Raw genomic sequence first — 18778 nt, 5'->3', positions numbered from 1 at the left:
TTCTGCTGAGATATCTGTTGACTTTGAAAAGAAACCTGGACTTAAGAAAAGACAATCAGGAGAAAATGAAATAAAACTGAGCAGGTTTTACCCCTGTTGAAGAAAAATCCATAGGTGGGAAAAAATGCTGGAAACTCCTCAAGGTTCACCTCATGAAGTCTCCTCCACATTTTCCCCTCCAGTAGTGATTCCTTATTTTACTCAGGGAGGATGTGATAGCGTCCAGAAATCCAAACTGAGGGCTGGGCTTATCAAGGAAATTAAGCAGTGGGTTTAATGGAAAGGATACTAAACGGATGGCCAGGTTCAGCCATTTGTGACTCTGGGCAAGTCACTTCTACCTTACTGTGCCTCTGTATCCCCGTTGTTAGCACTTCAGGACAGGGTCTGTCTCTTACTATGTGTTTTTACAGTGCCTAGTACAGTGAGGCCTCAATCTTGGCTAGGCCTAGACGCACTCTCTCTACACAAATAATAATAACAGCAAGCTTCATCCCCAAGGCTCCCCCAGTAGTCAAACAGGTACCTAGTTCATCCACACAGCTCACTGGGCCACCTTCCAAAGAGAAGCATGACTCCTGAGAGATATGTGTAGCTATAGACTCTTCAAATGAGCCAAGGAAGTTGCCAAGGGAAGCTAATTCCTGTATATTTCTGTAGTACTGAGTGTAAAGTAGCTGTTCTGCTGCCACTTCCTCAGACCCCTCAATCTTGTTTGACCCTTTGATTCCCAGCTATGATGTATGCCTGTGAAGGAACAGCTGCAATGTTGGGCTAGCACATGCCTAGAACTGCTACTTTTCCCTTCCATACCCCGTGCTCCACCTTCACCCGCTATGCTCCTTTTTGCCAACATAAATGGAGTATTGTGCCTACTAACAATAAGGAAAATGACGATGATGAACTGAATACATTAAAAAATTCTTGCCCCAATCTTAGATATTATATTACAAAAAATAAAATGTCCATAGTTAACAGTATAATATAGTAAAAATTTTGAATTAACATAAATTTACTAAACTTTGGCTTAAAAAGCCAAAATGTAGTCCTGTATCATTGTCCTATTTATTCTCAGAGAATTTCCTACCACCCAGAGATGCAATTATCATGGCTGAGAACCTGAATTTTCTCTGAGATCTCCTGTCTTCATAAATTCAAAAGCACTGGCTGCAACAACTCAGAGCACACCAGCTTTAATGAGCTAGCATGCCAGCAGTTCTGAAAGAGACACATAACTAACATACTGTTTGTGGTTTGCAAAACCCCAAAGAGAGTTGCTGTTATAAGGGCACAGACAATTACACAAAATCCAGCATGTGAGTTACAGTTTCACTTGTTACCCAGATTTTTCTGCCCATTATTAGTCATCATATTGGCTGCGTGTTAAATATTGCCACCCTTCATTCTCAAGCGGTAACATAACATTAAATAAATACTGGAAAGATCCACATGGCACAGCCATTTCCCACCATGTTTTTGTGCTGCTCAGCAAGTAATTTCACCTGCTGAGGGAACTCAAGACAGCAACTCTGCAATCTCATCTGGTTACTAAATCAGTGTAAACAAAGTTGTATTTAGACTGGACCAGGGGATGGTTTCATGTTCAAAAAAGCAGGAATTTTGCAGCTTATGGTCTTTAATAAGAATGTAATACTAAGACTAACAGACTGGCACAAATCACAGAATTCTTGTCCACTGGTTCTGCATTTTCCTGGTTTTAAATGAGATAGTACTAAAGAGGGAGTGGAAACATTCATTTCCTGACAAATGCTGTAGACAGATATAAAATATTGTCTTTTTATATGGAAATTTTACAGATGCCAATACTATATATTGTTAGCTGATCTTTACATACATATCACTGAAATGAATAACCCCCATTTTGATTTCAAATTGTTCTGTCCAAGATGTAAAGACTTCAAGATGCTTTCGTCTTGCTATTCCCAGTATGGGTCCGACAGTCATTTTGGATTTCTGTTCTGTTTTTTAATTATTTCTCTACACTCAGACACAGAATCACACAAAGCAAAATAACAGCAGCCCTGCTGCAGTAGCATCCACGCCCTCCTGGTAAACATGCAGTAGGTGGTACTGTAACACTTCCACACAATATACACAGTGTGTGTGTGTGTGTGTGTGTGTGTGCGCGCGCGCTCTACTGGGCTTTGGTTGATGAAGGCAGAGAATAAAAGCAACAGCCATACCGTGTAGGCTTGCCCTCCAGCCACCAATTTAACTAAGTTGGTAGCTTACTACTTTATTTCATAGTTGTGCTCCAAATGGATCTTTCTTGGACCTAGCAAAAGCACAATCTGTTTCAAAAAATGAGATTTTATTCACTGTGTGTGTTATTTCTCAGCACAGTTATGATTTTGGCTTTACATGTTCCACAGTATAAACACTGAGCTAAGTGGAAAGAACTTCAAAGGGCAATCCACTCTGTAAAAGCAACTGGGTCCTTATGACCCAGTTGCAACACAACCATTGGCTGGCACAATTAAAACACAGTTCCAAATTAAAGCATATGCAGGACCTGATTATGTTTTAACTATATCCTGGAACTCCACCAAAGTCTTGGATAGACAAAGATGTTCGTACAGTCAGGAATATGGTTAAAACATGGCTAAGGTGCTCTCTATACTCCACACACTCACAGTCAGAACTCATGTAGGCGACATCGGATCACTCTGATATCCTCCATGTCAAGGCTCTAGCCCAGCATCTGGAAGGTAATACAGTCCCTGTGGTGTTGTGCAGTTGTTAAGCAGTGTCCAGTGTAAACCTCTGTTTCAAACAGAATACCAAGGCCACTGATACAATAATTTCAGCATGCGTGTATGTGCACTCTTCCAGATGAAGGAATGTGGTAGGCTTTTCTAATGCATTCTGGGTCAGATCATCAGCTGATGTGAATTCTCATTGCTCTGTTGAGCTCAAATGAACAACAAAATCAAGGGACCTATGGCAATTTACATCACCTGAGTGTCTGGCCTTCTCAATCCAGGCTCTGGCCAGGGGTCAAGGAAATATTTTAACAAGTCTGTCCCTCTGTCATGTTAGTTAAGCAATGTTCTATTGTAATACACTGGGACTTCAGCTAGTTGCAGACAAAAATTATCAGTTGCAAAGAAAAAGCAGATTTATTTTTAAAAAATAATTGGGCTCAATGATCTCCATTAAGGTAGTAGGGAAGAATAATTTCCTCTACTGCCAGAATTACAGGGTGAAATTCTATGGCCTCTGTTATGCAGGAGGTCAGACAAATTGATCATAGTGTTCCCCTTTGGCCTAAATATCTACAAATCTGATAAAATTCTAGATCTGTAAATAGAATTTGCTTTTTACATGCACTAAAATGGTATTTGAAAACTTGGTTGAGCAAATCAAAATGTCTACTCCTAATGCTTCTACCAAATAATGTCGGTTTTGTCACAAAATGAAAGTCAGGCTCCAAATAAGTGTTCCATAAGCATACATCTGAGTGATGTTTTTCTTGTGCAAATGTTTAGAAAAAGAATGCATACGGGTACAAAAATGGCTAATCAGTATTTGTTTTCTAATTTACATAGTGTTTGTGACTAGTTCACAATTCAACACCTGGGTTGAAAAGTTATTTTTCCCTCAGCTTACTTCCTCATTCACTCAGCTTTATACAGAAGCAATAAAAAACTACAAAACAATCAATATAAACTACCTTTGCAAGTCAATATAAACTACCTTTGTAAGCCTAAATCTAAGCAAGAAATGGCAAAAACTTCAAAAAATAAATCGGTCCAAAACAGACAGGGGGAGGAAGGGAAACAACTAAATGAAAGACGCTATACTTCAGATACGAAAGCCCTAGAACAGAATAAGCTGAAGGAAGTGTTCTTTCCGTGGAGAGTCTATAGATGAGTATTTGCAGGTCCAGTGGAACTCTCCCGTCGGAAGCACTGTCTCTTCTCTAAGGCACCTGCAAAACATAGCAGAAGCCACAAGTTACAGAGTGAGTTTTAATCCCCTTCCATACTGTGTGCAATACATTAAACCCTGTTTGACATAGCACAGCAAGGAGATCTATAACAGAATGGCTTGCCCATGGGCTGGAGAACCTAGGGCTAAATCAGCCCTGATTATGGGATGAGCCTTGAATCAGATGAGCCCAGGATAAAAAGAGCAGGAAGCCCAGGAAACTGCAGCTATCTATTCACAGATAACTGTTCTGTATGGGTTAGGAGTAGGACTATTGAGGTGGCAGAAAAAAAGAATCAATAAAGCATTATAAGAGACCTCTTATTGGGGAAATGCATGGGGTTTCAAATTCTACATTGCCAAAACCAAAGGATTGAGCTTTACAAAAAAGGAAAGTTACAAAGGAATGTAAACTGTATCTGTATGGAGAATAAATAGGTACAGTTAAAAAGTTTAAATTCCTAGGAGTAATATTTGATCCTAAATTACTTTAGAAAGATCATATAGACAATGTTAAAGATAAATGTACAGGAAGGATTAATCAGCCTAAAAGTCTTGCTGGGACTAATTAGGGGGAGGGATTAGAAAATATTGCTGATGGTCTACAGAGCCTTAATCTGACCAGATATTGACTACAGCATCAAAATCAGAACTTAACCAAAAAAATAGATTGGATACAAGCTCAGGCACTATGAATTGTGTGTAGTGCATTTATTACAACACCTATATACATTCTACAGATAGCCTTTAGTGAATGAAACTACTGGATCTTTCTGGGCCAAACGATGAAATCACCAAACAAATATATGAGGCTCGTTGGGAATTTAACAGGCAAACTGTAACAAATGATATTAAAACTACACATGCTATTCAAGTTAAGCTGTGAATGAAGCAGTTGCAAGACAAGGGCCAAACTGGATCTGGAACATACACTCAGAAGCAGTGGGTATTTTTTTGGATACAATCTCAGGCTCATGGTGATAAAAAAAGGGTGCCTCAGTATGTGGAAATGATTGAATCAATGACATTTTATTTCTAATAACAGAGTTAGTACACATGGGGATACAGGTAGCATAACTTGGATCCCAGTGCATAATGGGATAACAGGAAATGAAATGGCAGACAATCTAAAAATGCTGTAAGAAACGGAAAGATTGACATAGAAATACCCTTGAGTAAACAGGAATCCAAAAGCCTAGCACAGAACAATTTAAAAGAGGAATAGCAAAAAAAACCCCAACCCTGGACTATCAAACAAAGAAGATTTTTTCAATTGTGCCCTAGAGTTGAGGATAATGGGAAACTTCAGGGCCTGAATAGGAAAAATGAAGTGATTTTGTTGAGAGTACTAAATGGCCATTGTGGCGTAAACAAAAATCTTTTTTGAATAAAGAGATGCAAGGATAGACTATGTGCACTATGTAAGGTGGAAGAAACAGCTGATCACCATTTATGGGTATGTCAGGGCTCTGATAAAGTGAGGGAAAGCTTTCTGAGGAATTCAAACATCTTAAGGAAACAAAAGTCACATTATGTTATTCATACGCACAAACTCAGGGCTGGAGCACCCACGGACAAAATTAGTGGGTGCTTAGCACCTACTGGCAGCCAATGTCTCCTCCCTTCCTGCGCGTCAGCAGCCCCACCGACCAACTCCTCCCCCTCCCTCCCAGTGCCTGCCATGGATTAGCTGTTCCACGGCATGCAAGAGGCACTGGGAGGGAGGGGGAGAAGCGGGGATGGGGTGTGCCTGGGGGAGGGGGCAGAACTGGATGGGAAGAGGCGGGTGGGGGGTGAAGTGAAGGTGGGAAGAGGTGTGTCAGGGGTGTGGCCTTGGGGGAATGGGTGGAGTGGTGGCAGGGCTTGGGGCCCAGCACGGGCAGGAAGAGGCAGGGCAGGGGTGGGGGGTTGGGGAAAGGGGTGGAGCGGGCTGGGGCTTGGGGCTGAGCGGGGGTTGAGCACCCCTGGGGAAAGTTGGAAGCTGGCACCTGTGATATTATTTAGTAAAAATATTGGCAAAATGAGCTAGTATTACAAAGGCCTGTTACATTACCTGAAGGACACAGGACAGAGTGAGAGAATATAAACCAATAAGCATTTAAGAATTATAGACTATTCAATTAAGCCTGCTTGGCCATTAAAGAATTGGGAAAAAGAAACTGCAGTTATGTCTAGAAACACTACAGGAAGGTGGTGAAAGAAAGGGAGCAACAAAGAGTGGGAGAAAGCTCTCCAGGCTGGGAGACCAGGGAGAGACTGTAAAGGCTAGCTGGGATATAGACTGTGTGTGTTTTGGATTAATTGAGAGAGAGAGACTGAATTGGGTTTAGGGCCTAGAGGGCTGTATGCACTGGAGGATTCAATAAATTGAAACCCCCACAGGGGACTGTTTGAACTATCGTTGAATTGAACAAGTCTTGAAATGGGCCCGGAAAAGAGAAAAAGCAGAGAAGGGTAGTGCTAAGGCACCCCTGGCCATGAGGCAGTTCTTCGGAGGCAGCCACCCCATTACAGGGACATTCCCCAAAAGAAGAGCACCTCCAGGTTATCCCATTTCTTTGCTCATGGCTCCATCACATTATTATTTTACAGTGCTAACAAATTGCTAGGGACGTCACTGTATAAATCAAAAGACATCATCCCGCCCCAAAGAGTATGAATTTAATTGTAATTTGAGGCAATCTACATTTGATCTTACCATCTAAATGATGTACAAGGCCATTTTCTGCTTCCTCACCCTAATAGACTGGGCATATTTCATTAGATACAATCATATTCCCTTGAAATTCACCTGTCCCTGCAATGGATTTCCTGAACAGCTGGCTGAATAATCCCATCAAATAACAGTGAGTTCCTGCATTGAAGACTCTCTTTTGCTTCAAAAGCGCAGGAATTCTGTAAGGGGACAGGAGTGCATACACACAGAAGGCACTCTTGTCTCTTTAACACTCAGATCTCCTCCTCTCACAAGCTGTTTGGAGCAGAATATGGGTCTTTCTAAATTTTTATGTATATACACATCACACACATATTTATAGAGAATGCATTATGGTGTTATATCAAAGTTTTACGAGCATGAGTTTGGGATAGTTGCAAAGCCATGAGAATATGCAGATCATCTTAACTGGCAGTAAAACCTGCCTTGCAGTCCACACCAATGTACATTCCATATATACCATTCGGGTTGGGGGGGAAAGCATTTGACAAATGTTTGAGAAAGTTTTAAAAATTTATTGAGATCTTTTTGTCTTTTTGGGATCTTCACAGGCAAAGCCAAATGTTTTAGTTGCCATGAGTCCAAATATAAAGGACGCTATAAACCCTTTAAAATTACCTAAAATAGTTTTCTATCCATAAAGATGCCATGGACTTTAACATTAAATATCTGGGGACATTTCACAGCTAGAAGCATGTGCTGTATTTCCTGTTAGGACTATGCTCCCTTTTCCAGTGGAATAAAGCTTCTATCTTTATTTACCCATGCAGGCCAAGGTAATTTGGGGAATGGAAATTTCACAGAGTGAAAAAGGGAAATATCATCTGCCAAATTGCTTGGTTTTGCTTTGTTTGTTTTGTTTTGTTTTAACTATCTGAAGTTGCTGAAAGGCCTGGAATGCTATAAATCCTGTTGGAGCTAGATTAATGAGAAGAGTGCAGGTGAGGTAGTCAGAGGGGCAGGATAAAATGAACATATCCTAATAATAATTAACACTTTCACTAATCCATAACGTGTTTAGTCTGTTTATCTCGAAGAACTTCACAAAGAAAGGCAACTATTCCTAATTATTAGATGGGGAAACTGTGGGACAGAGGTGAAATAACTTGCTCAAGATCTCATAGCATGTTAGTGGCAGAAAAAAGAAATAGAAACCCAATTTTCTGACTCCCAATCAAATGCCTTATCCATATGTAAGTGGGGGAATAGTCCCACTATTGTGGGGAACTTTCGTGGCTTCTGCACTACCCTGGTGAAGTGGGCTAGCGAAAGAATCCCACTTCCTTTACCCAGTGGCCTCCCTGCCCTTGAGGACTCCCCTTCCACTCTCCTGTCTGGCAGAGTCCTCGTAACCCCGACAAGGCTGGGCCCAGGATTCCTGGGGGAGCTCAACCCCCAACCCTGCTGTGGTCACCTAGGACAAGGGCTAGGGTGTCCCCACTCCGGGGTACTCTCTCTGCACTGGGCACTTCTCTGACCCACTGACCGTTACATACAAGTTAAAGCAAATGCAAGTTATTTAATCAACAATTAATTTTAAAAAGAATAAGGAAAAATGGGAAAGGTTAAAGGAAACACATCAACCCGCTCTGTGGCAGGGAACATCACAGTGTCTCTGAAATGTCAGGGCAGTTCCTTGTAAGTCCCAGGCCTTCTTCTCAGGCCCTGGCTGTGCTGTAGGGATGCTGTGGGTTGGACACTTGCTCTGGTGGTGGCCACACGCTCTCAGGCCCTTCTTCCCAGTGTTGCCCCCGCCCTGTCGGGGTTATGATCCAAGCCTAACCTGCAGAGCCCCTTCGCTGAGGCGTCTCCCTGTGCTGGGCCTGCTGCCCAGGGTCCTCCTCAGTCTCCTCAGCTGCTCACCGCACCCAGCTCCGGACTGCTCCAGCCCCAGCTCCACCACTCTGTCTCTGCACTGCTGCTGCTCTGCCTCCAGCTCCCTGGGCTTCTTCTTTGGCCCCTCTGGCTCTGGTTGCTGCAGCTCTGCTCCCAGGACAGGTCTGCTCTGCAGGCTGCTTCTGTGACTCTGTTCCCAACACTGACCTGCTTCCCGGGCTGCTTTTCTGGCCCCTCTGGCTCTGGTTGCTGCAGCTCTGTTCCCAGGGGCAAGTCTGCTCTCTCTGGGCTGTGCCTCTGGCTTTGGGGTTGCAGCTCTGCTCCCAGGACAGGGTCTGCTCTCTCTGGGCTGCTTTTCTGGTCCCTCTGGATCTGGCAGTGCTCATTTAATGCGTGGCCCCAAGCTCTATTTACTGTACATTACTCACAACCTGTTCTGAACACAGAACACCCTAGTGAGATGCGGGATAGTATTCTTCCCATTTTACAAATGGAGAACCGAGGCATAGAGAGATTAAGGTAAAATGTAGCCACTAATTTTGGGTACCCAATCTGAAACACCAAGGACTTGATTTTTCAGCATACGTAGCATTATGTGGCACTTTATATGGTCAAAGCACAGCTCCCATAAACTTTAGCTGCAGCGGTGAGGGCTCAGCACTCCTTCAAATGAAACCCTAGCATCTCAAGTCAGGCACTCAGAAAATGAGGAACACACAATAAGGGACAACCATGAAAAATTTGGTTTAAATACCTTGTCTATTATCACACAGGAACTCAGTAACAGATGCAGGGGTAGAATGCAGTTTTATATGGCAGCATTCAACTACCTTGTCAAGGTTCCCTCCCCACTCTGAACTCTGGGGTACCGATGTGGGGACCCGCATGAAAGACCCTTTTTTTCTTAAAAGAAGAATTTTATTTAAAGAAAGGTTAAAAGAATCACCTCTGTAAAATCAGGATGGAAGATAACTTTACAGGGTAACAAAAGATTCAAAAACACAGAGGAACTCCCTCTAGGCTTAGTTTCAAAGTTACAAAAAACAGGAATAAACCTCCCTATAGCAAAGGGAAAATTCACAAGCTAAAACAAAAGATAACCCAGCTTGCCTTGCCTGGCTTTACTTACTATTTTTGTAATATTAGGGACTCACTCACGATTGTTTGGAGGAGATGAATTTCTGCCTGGCCCTCTCAGTCCCGAGAGAAAACCCCGGCACAAAGAGCACAAACAAAGCCTCCCCCTTCCCCACCAGATTTGAAAGTATCTTCTTTCACCATTGGTCCTTTTGGTCAGGTGCCAACCAGGTTATTTGAGCTTCTTAACCCCTTACAGGTAAGGAGGAATTTTAGGCTACTCTTAGCTGTATGGTTATGACACGCCTTAACCATGAACAATCCTTTCTCTTTCTGCAGTCCGCTGCCTCCTACTCTCACACCTTCCAACTTCTGCAACAAATGAAGCATGAGTCCTTCAGACATCAGTCTCCTTGACAACACAGCCCTGCATGATCTCCAGAGCAGCTCCATCCTGTGCACTGAAAGAGGGTTCCATTCCAGGCCTGCGAAGGAATGTATTTTTGTAGGCACAGATTCTTCTGCCTGTTTCCCCCAAGTTTGACCCCTTCAGTACCACCCTCTCCAACCTGTCTCTGTCAGAATCCTGTCTCTTCTCCACTCCTGGCTCCGGGTCCCAGTTCCATTCTCCTCATCTGGTGCAAATCTCTGCTCCTCAGGTTTCTTATCCTAGCCCCAGTCTCCTGGACCAGCCAGTCCCAGTTCCCCCTCCCCCATCAGCTCCTCATCTGATCTGTCTCTCTCCTTCCCTCTGGCTTCCAGTTGCCCAGCTCCCACCTACTCCCAGTCCAAGTCTCCCTCCCTGGGCTCCTCATCCAGTCTCAGTCCCAGTTCTCTCTCTGTACCCAGATCCTTATCAGATGTGTCAGCTGTTCCCTCCCACCCACCTTCATTCCTCCCAAACTGTGAGTTCTGAGTAACAATTACTCCTTCCCCCTCTCCCCACCCACAGCTCCTCTTCTGAGCTCAGGTCCCCGCCCCCGAGCTCCCAGTCACTCCCCAAACTCCCAGTCACAGTTTACCTCCCTGCCAGCCTCCAGTACTAGTCACCCCCTGCCCCTGGATCCTTTTTCAAATCTATTCTCCCTGCTCCTGCAGGTTCATTAATTGTCTCCTCTGCATTTGAATCAGACAGCTTCCTCCTCCCTGCTGGCTGGCCCCAGCATGAGGGTCATTGAGAGCACAGGAAACACAGCTTCCCTGCTTTCTGTTCTGGTGCCTGGACCTGGTCCATAGCAGCCCAGAGCAGCAATTGCAGTGAAATTTCACACACACAATTTCAACTCTCTGCCCCAAAGTTTGAGGGCACTAGAGATTTTCAAAGAAAAGGTAGCCAGAATTTTTTAATGTGGTCAAAAGAATATATGTTGTCCTACCCTCATTCTTGGAAATGGCAGCCTGTGGCAAACATCCAGCATGGAAAATTTCAGTCTGAATGGTTAAATCTGGCAAAGTTACAAGTAACTGAAAACAGGGTCTTCCAAGGGAGCTATCTGGTAACCTTAATAATAAGTGTTACTACCAGCCCTGCCTATAATAGCTGTTATACAGCTTTTCTGCTACTGTGAAGTCCATTTCCTCAGTAATATCCAAGTTTAGAAGCAAACTTTCCTGTGGTATAAAGCTCCCATTTCTATCTCCAAAATATTGTGAGACATCAGACCTTTAATGTTTCACTGCTCATTGAATAGTATTCAAGGACTGAAAATTGCCAGTCATGTGCCTCACAAATGTGTAATTTTTTTGGTGAAATTCCACATTTCAGGGGGAAAAGGGAACCACTTCTCCAACAAATTATTTTATTTTTAAAGTGAAGTAGGTGAAATGATCAAAGGTGCACAAGGAAGACCGTTTATCAAAATAGCTCTGTAATTTACCACATAAAAATGCCTGCTATATTTGGGTGTGCATCTATGTATATTTTATATACATTATTGCCCCTATTCTCCACTCTGTCTGAGCTGTATTCTTATGTAGTGTCTGTAGAGAGCCTGCTGCAGATCCCTGCCCAATCCAAGCAGGAGTTAAAGCAGGGCGGGTCCTACTCTAACTTACGCTATTGGCAAAAGGTTCCAGTGAAGGATCAGGCCCAGTGGAGCTCAACTCTGCTATACCCCCCTTCCACTGCTAATGCACACTTCTGCCCACCCATCATGCTCCTACTTACCATTTATGCTGGGGTTGGTGAGAATGACTAACATAATATACATATAGGGTGTCTGTACTAAAGTAAAGATCCCCTTCTACACAGGAGAAATCCACCACAGAGAACCTTTGAATGATTTAAGGCCAATCTGTACAATGCAAAGTGGCCTTAGCAGAATAGAGAATCTGTCTGTCTGTCTGTGTCTGTCTGTCTACAAGCCCAAAATAAAGCTGAAACATTTACCTTTATGTTCAGGCACAACTAAAACAACATAAACCAGAAATAAATAAGCTCCTTACCAATGTCCTTTGGCTTGTGCTATATTTTTGTGTGCTAAATCATCAGAGGAGCACAGCATTACATTGATGATATACTGCTCCAGAAAAAAAACTATGTCAATATGAATCTACACCAGCAAAGCAATATTTTTCAATCTTCTTAATGTAGGGCTGTGAGTCAAAGTGACAATTGACAAACATTCAATAAGAGGTCAAAAAACAACCATGCAGCCGGATTTGTTTAGGGCTTATGTTATCTATTTTTGATAAGTGAAACAATTGGCCTAAGTCATGTCACCTGAGGCTCTTCACGTCTGAGTGAAGAGCTGTCATAGAATTAAATAAGATTATAATGATTTTTTTCTTTGTGCCCTTCCAGAAGAACTTGCTGCATAGTTTCAAAGACAAAACACCAAAAGAAGACAGTTTGCCTGAAATAAAGGTTAACACTTTCTTCAGTTTACTTTTATCTGAGCACATTAGCCTTTGTGTGATCCTGATTGTGTGTTGACATTTTCACTTAGTCCATTGTGTATAATAGTATATATTGTCTAGGTGAGTAGAACACAGCTTCTTAAATACAATCGAGAATTACATGGTAAATATTAAATGATAGTTACTAGATTGAAACTCAGAGCTGTTCAATACTTACATCAAACAAGTTGCATGTGCATGTAGACTAACTGCTTTAAGGAACATTTTTTCACTAAGGAATGATTTAAAATATGACGTATGGATAGGGCTTTGCCTAATTTTTCAACCCACTTGAATGTTAAGAACAGGCCTTCAGCTTCTGAGGTTTGCATTCATCTTGGGTCTATTGGCAAAATATCAGTTCCTCTCTGCTGCCTCACAAATGTTTCATGTACAAAGAATAAAGCTGAGTGCAAAAAAGAGGGAGAATCCTCTTTGCATTAGCAATAGACCGGCTGATGAAGCAAGCAACGAAAGGCATTGTGGACAGCATAAAATGAGTTGGCAGAGATGAGTTACACAACTTTGACATTGCTTAATTGGGTATGACAGGGAACGAATGATTGCCCTTACATCAGAGGTAAAACAAGAAGCAGCAAAAATTGGATTGAAAGTAAATGCAGAGAAAACCAAGATTGTGAAGATAGGCAACTAGACAACAGATGCAAAGACATACATGGATGGAAAAGAAATCAAACAGAGTTCTGCTGTCTCGGGAGTGTGAAAACATTTGAAGGTGGCTGCAATAAAGATATTCATACACAATTAGGTAAAGCAAACACCACTTTTGGAAGAATGAGCAACATCTGGTCAGAGAGGTCTCCACACCAAACTAACGGTCAGATTATACATGTGAGTGAACTAAGCACACTGCTGCTATACAAAGAAGAGACTTGGCCAATGACAGTGGCTAACAAAAAGAGATTGGAGGCTGGCCATCACAGATGGCTGAGGAAGATACTACACATTTCATGGAAAGACAAAAAAAAGTGAGAATAAAGGAGCTGACAGAGGTTAGAAAATGTCATCAAAGGAAGAAGGTTCAGATTGATGGGACATGTACACTGTATGGAAGATGGGAGACATGCTAAGCAAGCATTGAATTGGCTATCTGAGGGAGGAAAGAGAAAACCAAGACCAAGGAAGAACAGGCAGAAGACACTGACAGAGGAAACTGAATGCACTGGCATCACCTGGGAAAAAATACTACAACTAACAAGCAATCATAATCAATAGAGGAACTGGACTGCTCCATGTGTCAGCAGCATAGAAGGAACTAAAATAAGGATGCTGAACGCAGGTTGAGTTGAACAATTGGACTGTGCACTGCTCTGTTCATGTGGCTGTATTGCTTCCACACTAATTCCCCACATTCCCTGATGTCCTGTCGATAACAGTCCCTCCAGAAACATTGGTTCTCTGACTCCAGTTCCACCAATCATAATACATCTTCCTCATTTTGCAAACATTTAAATATAAAGATTAAAAACAAATGATTGGTGCCCTGGTCCCCACCATGTATCCCTTCAACAGAGGCTGCTAGCACGTAATCTAGTTGGAATTTTATCTTCACCACAGGCTCACCTGGTTACATTTGTCTTTGAGGATAGTTTGGGCACTTGAACAGGTGTGACCTATCTCTGCTTCTCTGTCTCCAAGTCTAGCAAACTGTCTCCTTGTGGAATCTCCTACCTTCCTGTGGGGTTGGCCTCTAGATTGTTCTTGGTCTCAGTTCCTTGATGATCTCTGTATCTCTAAAGCAGGGGTGGGCAAACTTTTTGGCCTGAGGACCACATTGGGATTCCAAAACTGTATGGAGGGCTGGGTAGGGAAGACTGTGCCTCCCCAAACAGCCTGGCCCCTGCCCCCTATACACCCCCTCCCACTTCCTGCCCCCTGACTGCCACCCTCAGAACCCTGACCCATCCAACCCCCCCCCCCCGCTCCTTGTCCTCTGATTGCCCCCCTGGGATCCCACCTCTGATCCAACTGCCCCCTGCTCCCTGTCCCCTGGCTGCCCCCCAGGATCCCCTTCCCCTTATCCAACTACCCCCCCCCAGGTCTCTTACCATGCCGGTCATGCAGGACTGGCAGCCGCGCTGCCCAGCTGGAGCCAGATATGCTGCCACGCAGTCTAGAGCACCGGGGCAGGCTGGCAGCTCTCGCAGCCGCACTGCCCGGCAGGAGCTCACAGCCCCGCCGTCCAGAGCGCTGGCGGCATGGCAAGCTGAGGCTGCAGGGGAGGGGCCGGGGACTAGCCTCCCCAGCCAGGAGCTCAAAGGCTGGGCAGGAAGGTCCTGTGGGCCGGATGTGGCCTGCGGCCCATAGTTTGCCCACCTCTGCTCTGTAGGCTCTTTCTGGGTGCTGTGTCTGCTGGCTTGTAAATTCCTTCTGTTCCTTTGGGTCACTTGTCCCTTTTGCACAGTTACCACATATGACCTGGCTGTCATTGCACCCTCACAACTCCTTTCGGCCTCTTCTGGTGTCTGTCTATTGACTGGATCCACACAAGAGTACCTGTCTCCAGGGCCAGTAGGTCCTTGGCTGATCTGTCATACTCCAGTGTCTGTTTTATCTGACTGTTGGCCATCTTCTCTTGACAACATCTTCATCCTTCTGGCTGCAACAGGTCTCCACTCATTTGTAGCAGGGTTTGGTCCTTCATCCCATCTACGCCTGTGTTGGACTGTTTTGGCACCCCTGTGATGGAGTATTCCTGTATGCCAAAAATGCTAAGAAGGGGTCTGAACCAAAGAAACAGCCTTGTGTAACGCTTTCATAGTGGTTTTCAATGCTTATTCCACCTTACCATTACTCTGTGGGCATTCTGAGGAAGAGGTATTGTAGTCAAACTCCCATTTGTGTGCAAATTCCTTGAATTCTTGGGGTAAACTGAGGTTTCTTGTCAGTGAATACAGTTTTTTTGCAAAGTGGGCCCTCAGTTTGCCAATCACTGGTTTGCTTATTGTACAAGGCAGGGCATAAACTTACAACAATGTGAGGAGTAGTCAACTGTAATCAAATGTTGCTTTTCCTTGAAGGGAAATAACTTCACTTCCACCTTTTCTTATTGTCAGATGGGCAGCTCTTGTGGTAATGGAGCAGTGGTGGGCCGCCGCTTCCGGCAGCTCCCATTGGCTGGGAACGTTAAACCATGGCCACTGGGAGCTGCGGGTGGCTGTGCAAATGTAAACAAACTGTCTGGTGGCCCGTCAGCGGATTACCCTGATGGGCCGCGTGCTGCCTGCGAGCCGCAGGTTGCCCACCACTGTAATAGAGTCTCTTTCTGCTGACTTTTATCACATAACTGGCAGGTGTCACACCTTTCTATCGAAGAGTGTAGTCGTGTATTCATTCCCAGCCAGTAAATACATTCTTGAGCCTGTCTAAGACAGCTGTCAATGCCAAGGTGTGAGGCATGTATTTTTTTCATGACATCCTAATGTAATGCGATGGAGACAACAGCTCTCTATCCTCGAAATGTGATTCCATCCTGCACACTCAACTCATCTTTAATTAAAAAAAATGTTTCTGCTCTTACCCATGCTTGGCGTTTGTCTTCTGGGCACTCTACTAATGTCGCTTTCTTGACTGCCTGTAGCTCAATGTCCTTTTCCAAAGCCTCTTAGATTTCCATCAGCTTTGCAGCTGAAACTGGGAGGCAATGCAGCACATTAATGGATTCTGTGTCTTGATCCCCTGCCCCAACTTGCTGATGCTGGGTATTTATGTCCTGCTCAGGCTGTCAGCTAACACCAATAATCATCCTTGACAAGATCTGATCTTTTCCAGGTGGTGCCAGAGGCGCAACAACATGCACTGCAATCTCTTTGGTCTCTTTGGAGTGCTAAGAAGGAGCTTTGCCATGACTGTCTCTATGGGTTTGTGGTCTGATTGCATTATTACTGAGTGGCCATAAGTGTACCGATGGAATTGCTTCATTCCAAATACCACAGCCGGAAGCTCTTTTTCTATTTGGGCAAAGCCCTGGTCAGTCTCTGACAGGACTCTACCAGCATAAGTGACCGGCTGCTCCTGCAAAAGAACTACACCCTATCCTTCCCCAATACATCACACAGGAATATCAGTGGCTCGCATGGATACTAGTATTTCAAGCCAGAGACATCCACTATCATTTGTTTCAGCATGTCAAATGCTTGTTGTTGGTGATCTACACAGTCCCACTCAACATCCTGCCTTGTGAACTGATGTATGTGTTCCGCTACTGCAACCAGGCGTGGACAGAACTCAGATGGAAAATGTATCATTCCTATGAAGCACTGTACCCCTTTCATATCCACTGGAGCTGGACTGTCTCTGACTACCTCGATCTTATTAGGTCCTGCTTTCAGTCCCTCTGCTGTAAGCAAATGTCTAGTGTACATCTCCTCATGCTATTTGCGTAGCATTTGTTTTGAGTTGAATTTTATGTTCTTGCCCCTGCATCACTGTAGAAAAGCTTATCGTTTTCTGTCATGGTCTTGTTCACCTACAATGAACATATCATCTGCAATTATTTTCACTCCAGGCAGTCCTTACGACACTTGGGTGAGTCTTCTCTGGAACACCTCAGTTGCTCATTTTATGCCCATCAGCGTATGCAGCCATCTGTAGTGACCAAATGGTGTTGCAACCGTTGTCAATATGTTGGGACACTTTATTCAGGTTTATGTGCCCAAACCCATTCTTCACATCACAGACTGCAAAGATTCTGGCTTTGGAAAGTTCTGGCAAGATGTCATCAGTTGTGGGCAGTGGAGAGTGGCATCTTTTCAATGCCCGATCAGAGGCTTTGGGTCTATACAGATGCATAATTTGCCCAATGGCTTGTTTACCACCATGCTGCTTTTCTAGGCTTCACTGGCCTCTATAGGTGTTGTGATACCATTACTCTGCTTCTGAGCTCCTTGTGTATTGGATTACCTAGGGCCACTGGAATCTTCCTTCCATGGTAGGGACTCGTTCCCTTTGAAAACATCCCCATATGATTTTAAAATGGTCTCCATTGTCAATTGGACTCTCCCTTTTGCTTCTTGTGCTGCAGTATAGATTTCTGACGCTGCACCCTGATCAGATCCATGGCTTATATGGCTGTATTCCCCAAGAGGGGTCTGTAATGTTTACTATCCACCACTACAAACTACAGTTGGTATCGTCTTATATTTTGGATTAGTTACTATCAGTTACTGCACTTTCTTGCAGGTTGCATTATGCTCTCATTGTGCCTGTCCTTTTTAAGGGGTGTTCAAGTCCAATTCGCAGTGCAGGAGGCCCTGATATACAGCTGAAATCGGACAGGGCATTTCACTATTAACATTGTTACATGCATGGGGGGGTGGTAGTGTCCCTTGTTGCTATCCCTCCTAACACCCTAAGCTTGATATGCACTAGGACTCAAGTAGAGAGTAATGATGTCATCATCACTGTCTCATGCATCATTGCCTTCTTGTACATGTCTGACAGAATCTTTCTGAGCCTTGGTCTACACTAGGAGTTGAGGTCGAATTTAGCAGCGTTAAATGGATTTAACCCTGCACCCATCCACACGACGAAGCCCTTTATTTTTACTTAAAGGGCTCATAAAATCGATTTCCTTACTCCACCCCCGACAAGGGGATTAGTGCTGAAATCGGCCTTGCTGGGTCAAATTTGGGGTAGTGTGGATGCAATTCGACGGTATTGGCCTCCATGAGCTATCCCAGAGTGCTCCATTGTGACCGCTCTGGACAGCACTCTCAACTCAGATGCACTTGCCAGGTAGACAGGAAAAGGCCCGCAAACTTTTGAATTTCAATTTCCTGGTTGGCCAGCATGGCAAGCTGCAGGTGACCATTCAGAGCTCATCAGCAGAGGTGACCATGATGGAGTCCCAGAATTGCAAAAGAGCTCCAGCATGGACTGAACGGGAGGTACGGGATCTGATCGCTGTATGGAGAGAGGAATCCGTGATATCAGAACTCCGTTCCAGTTTTCGAAATGCCAAAACACTTGTCAAAATCTCCCAGGGCATGAAGGACAGAGGCCATAACAGGGACCTGAAGCAGTGCCGCGTGAAACTTAAGGAGCTGAGGCAAGCCTACCAGAAAACCAGAAAGTTGAACGGCCGCTCTGGGTCAGAGCCCCAAATATGCCACTTCTATGATGAGCTGCATGCCATTTTAGGGGGTTCAGCCACCACTACCCCAGCCGTGTTGTTTGACTCCTTCAATGGAGATGGAGGAAACATGGAAGCAGGTTTTGGGGATGAGGAAGATGATGATGATGAGGTTGTAGATAGCTCACAGCAAGCAAGCAGAGAAA

General features: G+C 44.1%; 1 long non-coding RNA gene across 1 annotated transcript; it reads right to left on the bottom strand.

Moving 5' to 3' along the window:
* Nucleotides 1-1775: 1775 nt before the first annotated feature.
* On the bottom strand, nt 1776-10087 carry LOC142070896 (uncharacterized). The gene is made up of 2 exons (XR_012666813.1): nt 9633-10087; nt 1776-3952 (listed from the first exon to the last, which is right to left on the bottom strand). It is a non-coding gene; the product is annotated as an uncharacterized LOC142070896 (long non-coding RNA).
* Nucleotides 10088-18778: the final 8691 nt, after the last annotated feature.

This window comes from Caretta caretta, chromosome 1, assembly GCF_965140235.1.
Source record: "Caretta caretta isolate rCarCar2 chromosome 1, rCarCar1.hap1, whole genome shotgun sequence".
NCBI lineage: Eukaryota > Metazoa > Chordata > Testudines > Cheloniidae > Caretta > Caretta caretta.
This window is presented reverse-complemented; position numbering and strand designations above follow the sequence as displayed.